The sequence below is a fragment of the Onychomys torridus genome, chromosome 9 (genome assembly GCF_903995425.1).
Source record: "Onychomys torridus chromosome 9, mOncTor1.1, whole genome shotgun sequence".
NCBI lineage: Eukaryota > Metazoa > Chordata > Mammalia > Rodentia > Cricetidae > Onychomys > Onychomys torridus.
In genome coordinates this window covers 87225269-87235493 of record NC_050451.1, presented here as the reverse complement: position 1 = coordinate 87235493, position 10225 = coordinate 87225269, and the positions used below count along the sequence as shown (strand labels likewise).

The following is a 10225-nucleotide window of genomic DNA, read 5'->3' as shown; positions in this document are numbered from 1 at the left end:
AGGTCAAGAAACTCCAACAATGTGCAAATATCTTTCGGGATCAGTCGATTTCCCCCTGGTACCATTAGGGGAGGTTTAATGTCACCAGTCGAAAACAGGTTTATGGAGGGTCATGTTCCTGTTTGCCCTGGGACAGTATTGGTCATCAGAACCAGGAACAGAACCAGGCCAAAGCAGGTGAAGTGTATTCAACCAAGCAGTCTTCATTTGCCAGTTTGGATTCTAGAAGGTGTCAAAATGCCATTTCACACAAATATTGAAGCACACATGTGTGATACACACACACACACGAGCATGTATGAAGGCCTCCTCTCAAGCGTTTGAAGCTTTGTATATTGACAGAGTTCTCTTATAGGATTCAAATAATCTATGGTGTATGCTATGAGATTTAGCAGCTGAAGATTTTGTGTGTGTGTGTTTTCTGCAAATCAGTCATTTTGAGATGGAATTGTATAATATCTCTTTCCTTCAAATACCTTTTCATTAACTGAAATCTAGTAAACAAATTAATACTCCTGTCTTCAAACAAGTTAGGAAATCCCCCTGTAATATCTGGTCTCAAACAGGTACATTCACAAATAACTTAGTTGGTACCAGATACTGGGGGGTGAGGGAGGGGCAGCAAGAGAGAACAAAACAGACAGGTCCTCAAAATCGGACAGCAGAGGGGGTGTCTTCGTAATGATGGAACAGTTCTAGATCCTTGTGGTGGTGGGATTAAAAGAGGAAACTACAACAAATCTACTTTTGAGTACCTTAATGGCTTTGCAGCATTCCAAGCCATTGGCATTGGGTGGTGCCTGTTATTGGCCTTACCAGGACAAGGACCAGTGGCTGTGGAGGAATGAGGCTCGGCCGATGTGATTGGCTGCCTTAACTAACTGATGCGGTCTGTTGACAGTTAGCTCACAATCCACCGTGTATGGAAGCACCTTTAGGACAAACTTGAAGCGTGTGCAGAGGCAGCTTGAGGAAACACTGTGTTCAGTTTAACAGTGGTTCCATGGGTTCTCACATGGGCAAAAGTCCCTAGAACTACATTCCTGTATCTACACATGAACACATGTATGTAAACTGGTAAAAGTCCAATAAAGTTCTGTAATAGCCTGATATGGTATCAACATTAACTTCCTGGGTTTGATGATATTTGATCACTACATAAAAGTGTTAATTTTGGGGGAATACAAAGTTGAATACAAAGTACGTGAACTGTTTCTACTGTTGTACTTTTTTGTTTTTGTTTTTGTTTGTTTTTGTTTTTGTTTTGGTTATTTGAGACAGGGTTTCTCTGTGTAGCTTTGCGCCTTTCCTGGAACTCACTCTGTAACCCAGGCAGGCCTCGAACTCACAGACATCTGCCTGCCTCTGCCTCCTGAGTGCTGGGATCAAAGGCATGTGTACCACTACCACCCTGTTCTGTTTTACTTCTTATAACTGTAAACTTTCTCCTTTTTTCAAAATACCATGTAACTATGTAGCCCAGACTAACCTCCAACTCATGACCTACCAGTCTCAAATGCTTAAATTGTTGGGATTACAGGTGTACAATACCACCATTTGCTATGAAATTGTTTCAAGATAAAATAATTAGGCTGGGCGGTGGTAGCACACACGTGTAATCCAAAGCTACAGAAAAACCCTGTCTCGGGGAAAAAAAATAATTAATGAATACCAGCCTTCATTTTATATGGAGCTTGCACTGTACTGTGCTGGGAGAGATAAATTAACTGATAAAAATCATCACATCTTTTTCTTTTCTTTTCTTTTCTTTCTTTCTTTCTTTTTTTTTTTTTTTTGAGATAGGGTTTTTCTGTGTAGTCCTAGCTGTCCTGAAACTCACTCTGTAGACCACGCTGGCCTCAAACTCAGAGATCCTCCTCCATCTGCCTCCCAAGTGCTGAGATCAAAAGTGTGTGCCACCACCACCCAGCTAAGGACTATATGTGCCATATTAAACATTCAAGTGTAAAATACTGGAGTAGTATATTAATAGCAAAGCAGAGGTTAGGATAAGAAACATCACAAGAGATTAAAAAATGACACATTATAGGATAACAAAGACTTTCGATCCTAAAGACCTATTTCTAAAATGTGTCTGTACCAACAACAGAGTTTAGGTTACATTAGCAAAACCTGACAGAAATGGAAATAAGAAATTGCCAAGTCAGCAGTTTGAGTTACAGACTCCCACACCTCTCTTTTGGTCATAAATAGAACAGAATCAGAACCCTCTCCCCACTGAAATCAATAGATGAAATAAGTACTAGAAAATGTGATAAAGCACCTCAGACAACTTAGCTCAAATATATTACGTTATATTGTTGTATTTACATATAATACTCTCAGCACACAGAATACTGCCTCTTCAAGTGCACACAAAATAGTCAACAAGTCAACACACACTCAAGGTAACAGAACAAACCTGAATGTTTTTTCTCCCCAGAACTGGGGACCAAACCCAGGGCCTCCTACCACTGAGTAGTTGGTTAATTTTTGTTTTGGTTTTTATTTATTTGTTTGTTTCCTTTTGGGAGTTGTTTTCAAGACAGGGTTTCTCTGTGTAACAGCTCTGGCTGTCTTGGAACTCACTTTGTAGACCAGGCTGGCCTCCAACTCACAGCTGCCTCTTCTGCCCAAGTGCTGATTAAAGGCCCCTGCCTCAAAAAATATTAAATTAAATATCTGTATGGTCTGGCCATGGTGGGCATAATGCAAAAGGATCGTAAATCATCATACAGGACACTAACATACATGAATTCATTGCTGGACTGTTCACAGTAGCCTACTTATAAATCGGTTGATGAACACATAAAGAAAAAGTAGTCTGTATACAGAATATTTTTCAGCCATAACAAGGATGGTTATACAAATTTCAATAAAAATAGGTGGAACTGTGGATCATCACGTTGAGCAAAAGTGTCAGACTCAAAAAGAAAAACACCATGTTTTTTTCCTCATAAGTGAACCGTAAGGAACTAATAAAAGAATTATTTAGGAAGAGGAGAGAGGGACAAGAAAGGGTAATGGGTGAGGCTGGGGCTCTACCTCACCTGGAAGAGAGCTCATCTAGCATGCATAAAGCCTTGGGTTCTATCTCTAGCATGCGTAAAAACCAGGCATTGGGCTGGAGAGATGGCTCAGAGGTTAAGAGCACTGACTGCTCTTCCAGAAGTCCTGAGTTCAATTCCCAGCAACCACATGGTGGCTCACAACCATCTTTAATAAGATCTGGCACCCTCTTCTGTATACATAATAAATAAATAAATCTTTAAAAAAAAAAAAACAGGCATGATGGTACAGGAACTCAAGTAGAAGCTAGAGAATCAGAAGTTCAAGGTCATACTCAGCTACATAGCAAGTTCAAAGCATCGTCTACATGCATATTTAAAAAAAATTAAGCAAAGAAAAAGAGTAGAGTGAATATCATCGAAGTATATTATCCACATGTATGGAAATGGCATAGTCAAACTCATAGTTGAATGTTATTGTCATGTATTAACAAAAAACGAATGGAAATGTTTTGTGTAACATTGTTAAGATTTGTGTTTGCGTCGTCCATGCTTGGTGGCACAGGCCTGCAATCCCAGCTACTTGGAAGACTGAAGCAGAAAGATTGCAAGCCCAAGGCCTACGTGGTAAACTAAGATTACTAAGGATGCAGCTTGGTGGAAGAGGTACTTGTTAGTTATGTGCCAGGCCGTGAGTTCAGTGCCCAGCACCAAAAGCAAATATGCATCTGATATATATATATAAATAAATGGAACAAAAAAGACCAAAAAATAAAAGTTTTAACCTAAACCAGGAATTGATACCTTATAACTTATTAATTTAGTTTTAATATGTTGAAATCAATTTTCATATATTTGAACTAAACTCTGAATAATCTTTCTCTGTATAAAGGTCACTCTCATACTTACTGGGCCAGGGAGATGCCATGAGCACGAAGGTGTTTTCCCAGGGAGAAGCTTATTCATCACACTCCGGATGTGCTGACCCCTGCGATTTCCCCTGAATTCAGAAAACTCCATGGCATAATTAGTAGTCGTGGGGGACTGCGTTCACACTCTCAGGGGGGAAAAAAGTCACTCTCAAAAAAGGCCGAGTCCAGAGATGGCTCAGCAGGTGAAGGTCCTTTGCTGTCAAACCTGACTACTCCCCAACCCAAAAGGAGAGAGACTCCTACTAGCTGTCCTCTGAGCTCCACATGTTCTCCGTGGTGTGCACACCTCCACACACACACTCACATACAAAATACTAATAAAAAAATGTAACAGAAAATGTACAAAAGAAAGGAAACTACCAGATATTGACAGCTTTGACACAGAGTTACCAAAAAATGTTTAGAGTAATAGTCCTTATGAGCCTTAGAGGGAAAATCATTAGTAGAACCATTCAGAACAAAGAAAGAAGCCAACTTTTACCAATTTATCTAAGAGAGTGGCTTGTCTTTGAGGATATCTGTGGAAATATATGCCAAATTTGGGGTGTTGTCCATAAAAATAAACCAGAAAAAAAGTCAACTTCCCACTAGTAGGAACTGTTGTGTTTACTCTATTGCTACTTACACTAAAACGTAAATTTCTGGCTGGGTGGTGGAGGCACACGCTTTTAATCCTAGTACCTAGGAGGCAGAGGCAGGCGGATCTCTGTGAGTTCGAGGCCAGCCTGGTCTACAGAGTGAGCTCCAGGACAGGCTCCAAAGCTACACAGTGAAACCTTGTCTCGAAAAACAAAACAAAACAACAACAAAAAAAGGAAACTTCTGTCACCTGTCTCCTCCCCAATGAACCACATGCTCCCACTACATTAGGGACCATTCATTTTATAACCAGGACTTTAAATTTTTCTTTGAACTTCTTGGGATGCTAATATATCATGTCATCGTTTCTGGGTGAACCCTGTAACATGTTTCATTACCCTAAGATCTTTTTCCAGACATACCCTTTACAAACACAAACACTAACGCAATTAATTGGCTTCATGCCTTAGCTTCCTGGATTTATCCAGTCCTATATGGATCTCTGACCTGCTTTCAATTGTTTACACTGGCCCTGACCTGGCACTCACAGCCACAGGGCACAGTTTCTGGCATTTTCCCACATGCCCCACCCACTTCACCTGCAAACCAAGTCTGTCAAGGAAGAGCATTACACCTCAGAGCTGGGAAGACTATTTGAAAATAATTCTGGGGCTGGAGAGATGGCTCAGCGGTTAAGAGCACTGAATGCTCTTCTAGAGGACCCGGGTTCAATTCCCAGCACCCACATGGCAGCTCACAACTGTCTGTAACTCCAGTTCCAGTGTACCCAACACCCTCACACAGACATACATACACTAATGCACATAAAATAAAAATAAATAAATTCTTTAAAAAAGGAAGAAAGAAAGAAAAGAATTCTGGCTTACTTGGTGTTTAGACTTCAAAGGCTACTCAATAACCATCTAACATTTCCTGAACTTTGGGTTTAAGATCCTCCACTGAAAATGAGGAGTTTTAACAAAAAGAGATGAGATTCTTACAGTTATGAAGGGAGAGATTGGCCAAAGTGTGATGTGCCATAGGGATCACACAGAAACAGATAAAAACTGGAGAGAGGGGGTAGGGCAGAAAAGACTGTGGAGTCAATGTGAAATGTCAGTGACTAGATCAATCTGACTCCATGACTGCTCCAAAGTCAAGGGCAAAAAATACTGTACAAGACTTGGAGAATGGAGCCAGGCAGTGGTGTTGCATACCTTTAATCCCAGCACTCAGGAGGCAGAGGCAGGTGGATCTCTTTGAGTTCGAGGCCAGCCTGGTCTACAGAGCAAGTTCTTGGACAGGCTCCAAACCTACACAGAGAAACCCTGTCTGAAAACAAACAAACAAACAAACAAGACTTGGAGAATGGGGCTGGAAAGTTGACTCAGAGGACTTGTTGCTCTTGCAGAGGACCTGGTTTCAATTCCCAGGACCTACATGGTGGCAATCGTCTGTAACTCTGCATCACTCTGCATCTAGATCCAACACCCTCTTCTGACTTCCTTAGGCTTCAGGCACACATGTGTTGCACATAGACATGCAGGCAAAAACACTCATACACATAAAAATAAATAAATCTAAAAAACAAAAACAAAAACAAAAACAAAAACAAAGGCTTGGAGAATAATATCTGTGCCATTTCCTGGGATTTGAGAATACATGCCGATGTGCTGGTCTTTTGATTATGTTGGCAAATTGAGTTTGGGCTGTAAGGAGTCTGAGATGCACGTGGGATTATGAGGTGGTGTCCAACGTGACTAGATAAAAGAGGACAGCTCAGAACTCCGTGAACTAGATTTGCAGAATCAAGAGTGGTCAGCACATGCAGGAAGCCAGGGGAGAAGAAAGCAAGATGGCCTTCCAGAGGCTTAGGACCCTGAGGTACCGAGGAAAAGAAAGGGGCCGAGAAGAACTGCCAGAGGCCACTGAAATTAAAAACAGGCTTTGCAATTGTTTTGTTTGTGTATGAGGGGGAGAGTCGTTGTGGGTTGGCAGGTGTGGGGGTGCAGTGTGAATATCGGGGTGCACTAGTGGGGAGATGAGAAGACAACTTGTGGGAGTCAGCTTTCTCCTTCGTTATGGAATTGGACACTGCGAGGCCCGTTCAGCAAGCAGACAGCTATGCTTTGTTTGTTTGTTTGTTTGTTTTTGCCAGAGCTGAAGACTGAACCCAGGGCCTTGCGCTTGCTAACTACCACTGGGCTAATTCCCCAACCCCTGACAGCTATGATTTTACTGGGTAGTGTGAAGACATTTTAGGACTTCTGCTCTGTTTGAAGAAAGTGCTAAACATGTAGGTCAGAAGAGAATGATTTAAAAAAAAAAAAAAAAAAAAAAGGCCGGTCGGTGGTGGCGCACGCCTTTAATCCCAGCACTTGGGAGGCAGAGGCAGGCGGGTCTCTGTGAGTTCGAGGCCAGCCTGGTCTACAAATTGAGTTCCAGGAAAGGCGCAAAGCTACACAGAGAAACCCTGTCTTGAAACACCCCCCCCCCAAATAAAAAAGAAACATTCCCAAACTACAAATGACATGACAAAGAAACTCAGCATGGCAAGATCTTCTGACAGAAAGGAAGAAAGGAACACAGGTGGTGGAAATGGCTGGCCACGAGGGATGATGGTTTCTCCTACAGAGTGGGCATGCTTGCCACATTCTATCTGAGAATGAAGATGAAGCTGTAGCCCCAGCCCAGATGTCCACCTGAAAACGGTGCAAAGCAGATGTGCAGGAGAAAGCACAGCACTTGGAAACAGGGTTCCATCAGCCCTACTGCCTACTGATACACCTTCTCAGATAGAAAGTTCTTTTCACAGAAACTCAAGAAGGAAGGTTTCTCAAATATCCAGTCATGACTCACTCACTAACTCTGTCTGTCTCTTTCTGTGCATACACATGTGCGTGTGCGTGTGCGTGTGCGTGTGCGTGTGCGTGTGCGTGTGCGTGTGTGTGTGTGTGTGTGTGTGTGTGTGTGTGTGTGTTGTCCTGGCTGTCCTGAAACTTGCTATATACAGCAGTAGACTGCTTTCAAACTCACAGAGCTCAGCTTGCTTCGTGCTTAGATTAAAAGAAAGAACCACCACACCTGGCTAATTTTTTTTAAATACTATATTTTTCTTTTTAAAGGTTATACTATAGTTACATCATTTCTCCCTTCCCTTCCCTCCTTCTCAACCCTCCCATCTATGTCCCACCTTGCTCGATTTCTTTGTCTTTGTTGTTACAAATGCACGTAAATACAACCTGCTCAGTCTGCATAATGTTACTTGTATGTATGTATGTCTATGACTATTTCAGAGCTGTCCATTTGGTATTGGGTAACCAATCGGTGTGCTCTTCCTGGGGAAGACTATGTCTCCCACTCACAGCATTCCTTAGTGGCAGTAGCTTTATGTCTCAGGTGAGGCCTAGTTGAGGCTTTCTCCTTCCCCATTAGCATGTCTATTAGTGGTATCCTTGTTTGGGTCTTGTTTAGGCAGCCATGTTGGTGAGATTTCATGAGTGTGGCTTCTCTGACATTTCTTTCTTCCTTTTATATTTTTGTTTGTTTGTTTGTTTCCTTTTTGGTTTTTCTCTGACATTTCTTTCTTCCTTTTTTTGTTTTTTGTTTTGTTTTGTTTTGTTTTGTTTGTTTGTTTTCTTTTGGGGTTTTCTCTGACATTTCTAGGGGACAGAATCTCACAACAAACTGCCAGTGCCTCAGGCCCTTACTGCCTACCCCTCTCTTCTTCCACAATGATTCCCGAAGCTGTAGATGGAGAAGCTGTGTTTTTGACATATCATTTGGGACTGGGCTCCACACATCTTCATTTTGATAGGTTGTGGTTTTCTGTAATGATCTTTGTTGCAAAGAGAAGTTTCTTTGATGAGGGCTAGTCATGAAGTTTTAAAAATAAGTTTTATATGAAATAATTGGCTGGGTAGCTTTTAGTTGACTCATCATTTTGTTGTTATTGTTGGCCATGCACCATATTTCCTAGTTACAGCACAGCAATAGACCAGACTCATACAGGGCCAGGCATACATTTTTTAAATACAAAAAACTCAAAATGGGTGTGATGACATGTGCCTGCAATGCCAGCATTTAGGAGGCATAGGCAGAAATGGATTTTTATTATTCAAATTCAGAATAGCCAGGACTGCAAAGTGAGACCGTCTCAAAACAACAGCAAATAAATAAAAGCAAACAAGCAAAACAAAAAAGTTCCAAAGGAATGCTGTTGTGGTTCTTGGACACTGGTTTTTTGGGTTTGTTGTTTGTTTGTTTGTTTTGTTGTTGTTGTTGTTTTGTTTTGTTTTGTTTTGTTTTGTTTTAACATAACCCTATCTTCTTGGGGCCCTGGATTTGAGGAAAGTTGAACATCCCTGCTGGTGATTTCAAAGAGGAACTCAAGGCATGGAGATACACAACTTTAATCTCAAGACTCAGGAAGCAGAGGCATGTGGATCTTTGTGCAGTCAAGGTCAGCAAAGACTACACAGTGAGTGAGACCTTATCTCAGAGAGAGAGAGAGAGAGAGAGAGAGAGAGAGAGAGAGAGAGAGAGAAGAGGAGAGGAGAAGTAAAGTATTGCAGGAAGCCAGTTAAATTCTTAACCATCTTTTCAGAATAACTCTTAGAAATACTACTTCACCTTCCCTCTGATGGCATGGGAGATAAACTAACTGCATACTGGCTCAGCCCTCTCTAGCCAGTCTGAGAAGGAAGCCCATGCAAGGTGGAAGGCCAAGCCAGGAAAATCACAGAAACGGCTTGAGTTAGAACCGTGTGACGACGTCTCATAGCTTGATCAGATTTGGGTCGAATCTTGTTTCTTCCCAAGCAGAGCTGACTGGGAAGTGGGAGTCCATGAGACGTCGAGCTGGAGCGGTTCCTGGAAAGTGATGAAAGGCCTAAAATACACCCGAAAGGTGACGCCCACCCGGCCTTGAAGGAGCCATTTTCAAAGTTGTAGCTATGGTGGGGCACGGTCCACACTGCAGGGGCAGAGCACTCAGTCGCTGCTCTCTGGCAAAGTGTGACTAGTAGGTGAAGAGGATGCGAGGCCATGGCGCCAGCAGATTGCAGCGTAGGTGCTGCTTCTGAAGAGGACAGCTAGCCGGCGGTGGAGCTCCAAGTTCCTCGCCGTTATCATCTTGGCCCTGGCCCTGGGGTTCCTAGGAAATCTCAATGGAGACAGTTCTGCAGGTCAGCGTGTAGGTCGTCCTCCAGGATCTGCGGTGAGGGAAACTTTACCGCGTCACCTGTTGACCTCTGCAGTCAATACACAAGACCAAAGCAGGCAGGATGAACCTGAAGCAGTTCCTTAGAGGAACTGGAAGAAACACGCACAGGAGGCCAATTCGAATAGTAATATGGGGAAGCAGAAGGAATCAAAGGAGGAGGATAGAGAACTGTTAAAAAAAAAAAAAACAAAACATTGAGTAGGATGCTGTTGATGACCTACTCAGTGTGGAAAAGTGGAGACCAGCTGAGAGTTAAGCCTGGGGGTACAGCACTTACCCAATATAAACAAGGCCCTGGGTTCAATCTGAGAGAGAGAGAGAGAGAGAGAGAGAGAGAGAGTCTCAGCACTGGTAAGGAAAAATCCAAGTGAAAACATTAAATTATAGAACAAGATAAGTGACTTGCTCTCTCATGAAATTTAAAATAGGTGGAATTATTTGTATTTATCAAGAACAAGAGGGTTGAGAATGTCTGATGTGAC

The 10225-nt window shown here is 42.3% G+C and overlaps 1 non-coding gene across 1 annotated transcript; it reads left to right on the top strand.

Annotated features, from left to right (window-relative positions):
- The first annotated feature begins 3909 nt into the window (after nucleotides 1-3909).
- LOC118591691 lies at nucleotides 3910-4071 on the top strand. The gene has a single exon (XR_004945987.1). It is a non-coding gene; the product is annotated as a U1 spliceosomal RNA (small nuclear RNA).
- Nucleotides 4072-10225: the final 6154 nt, after the last annotated feature.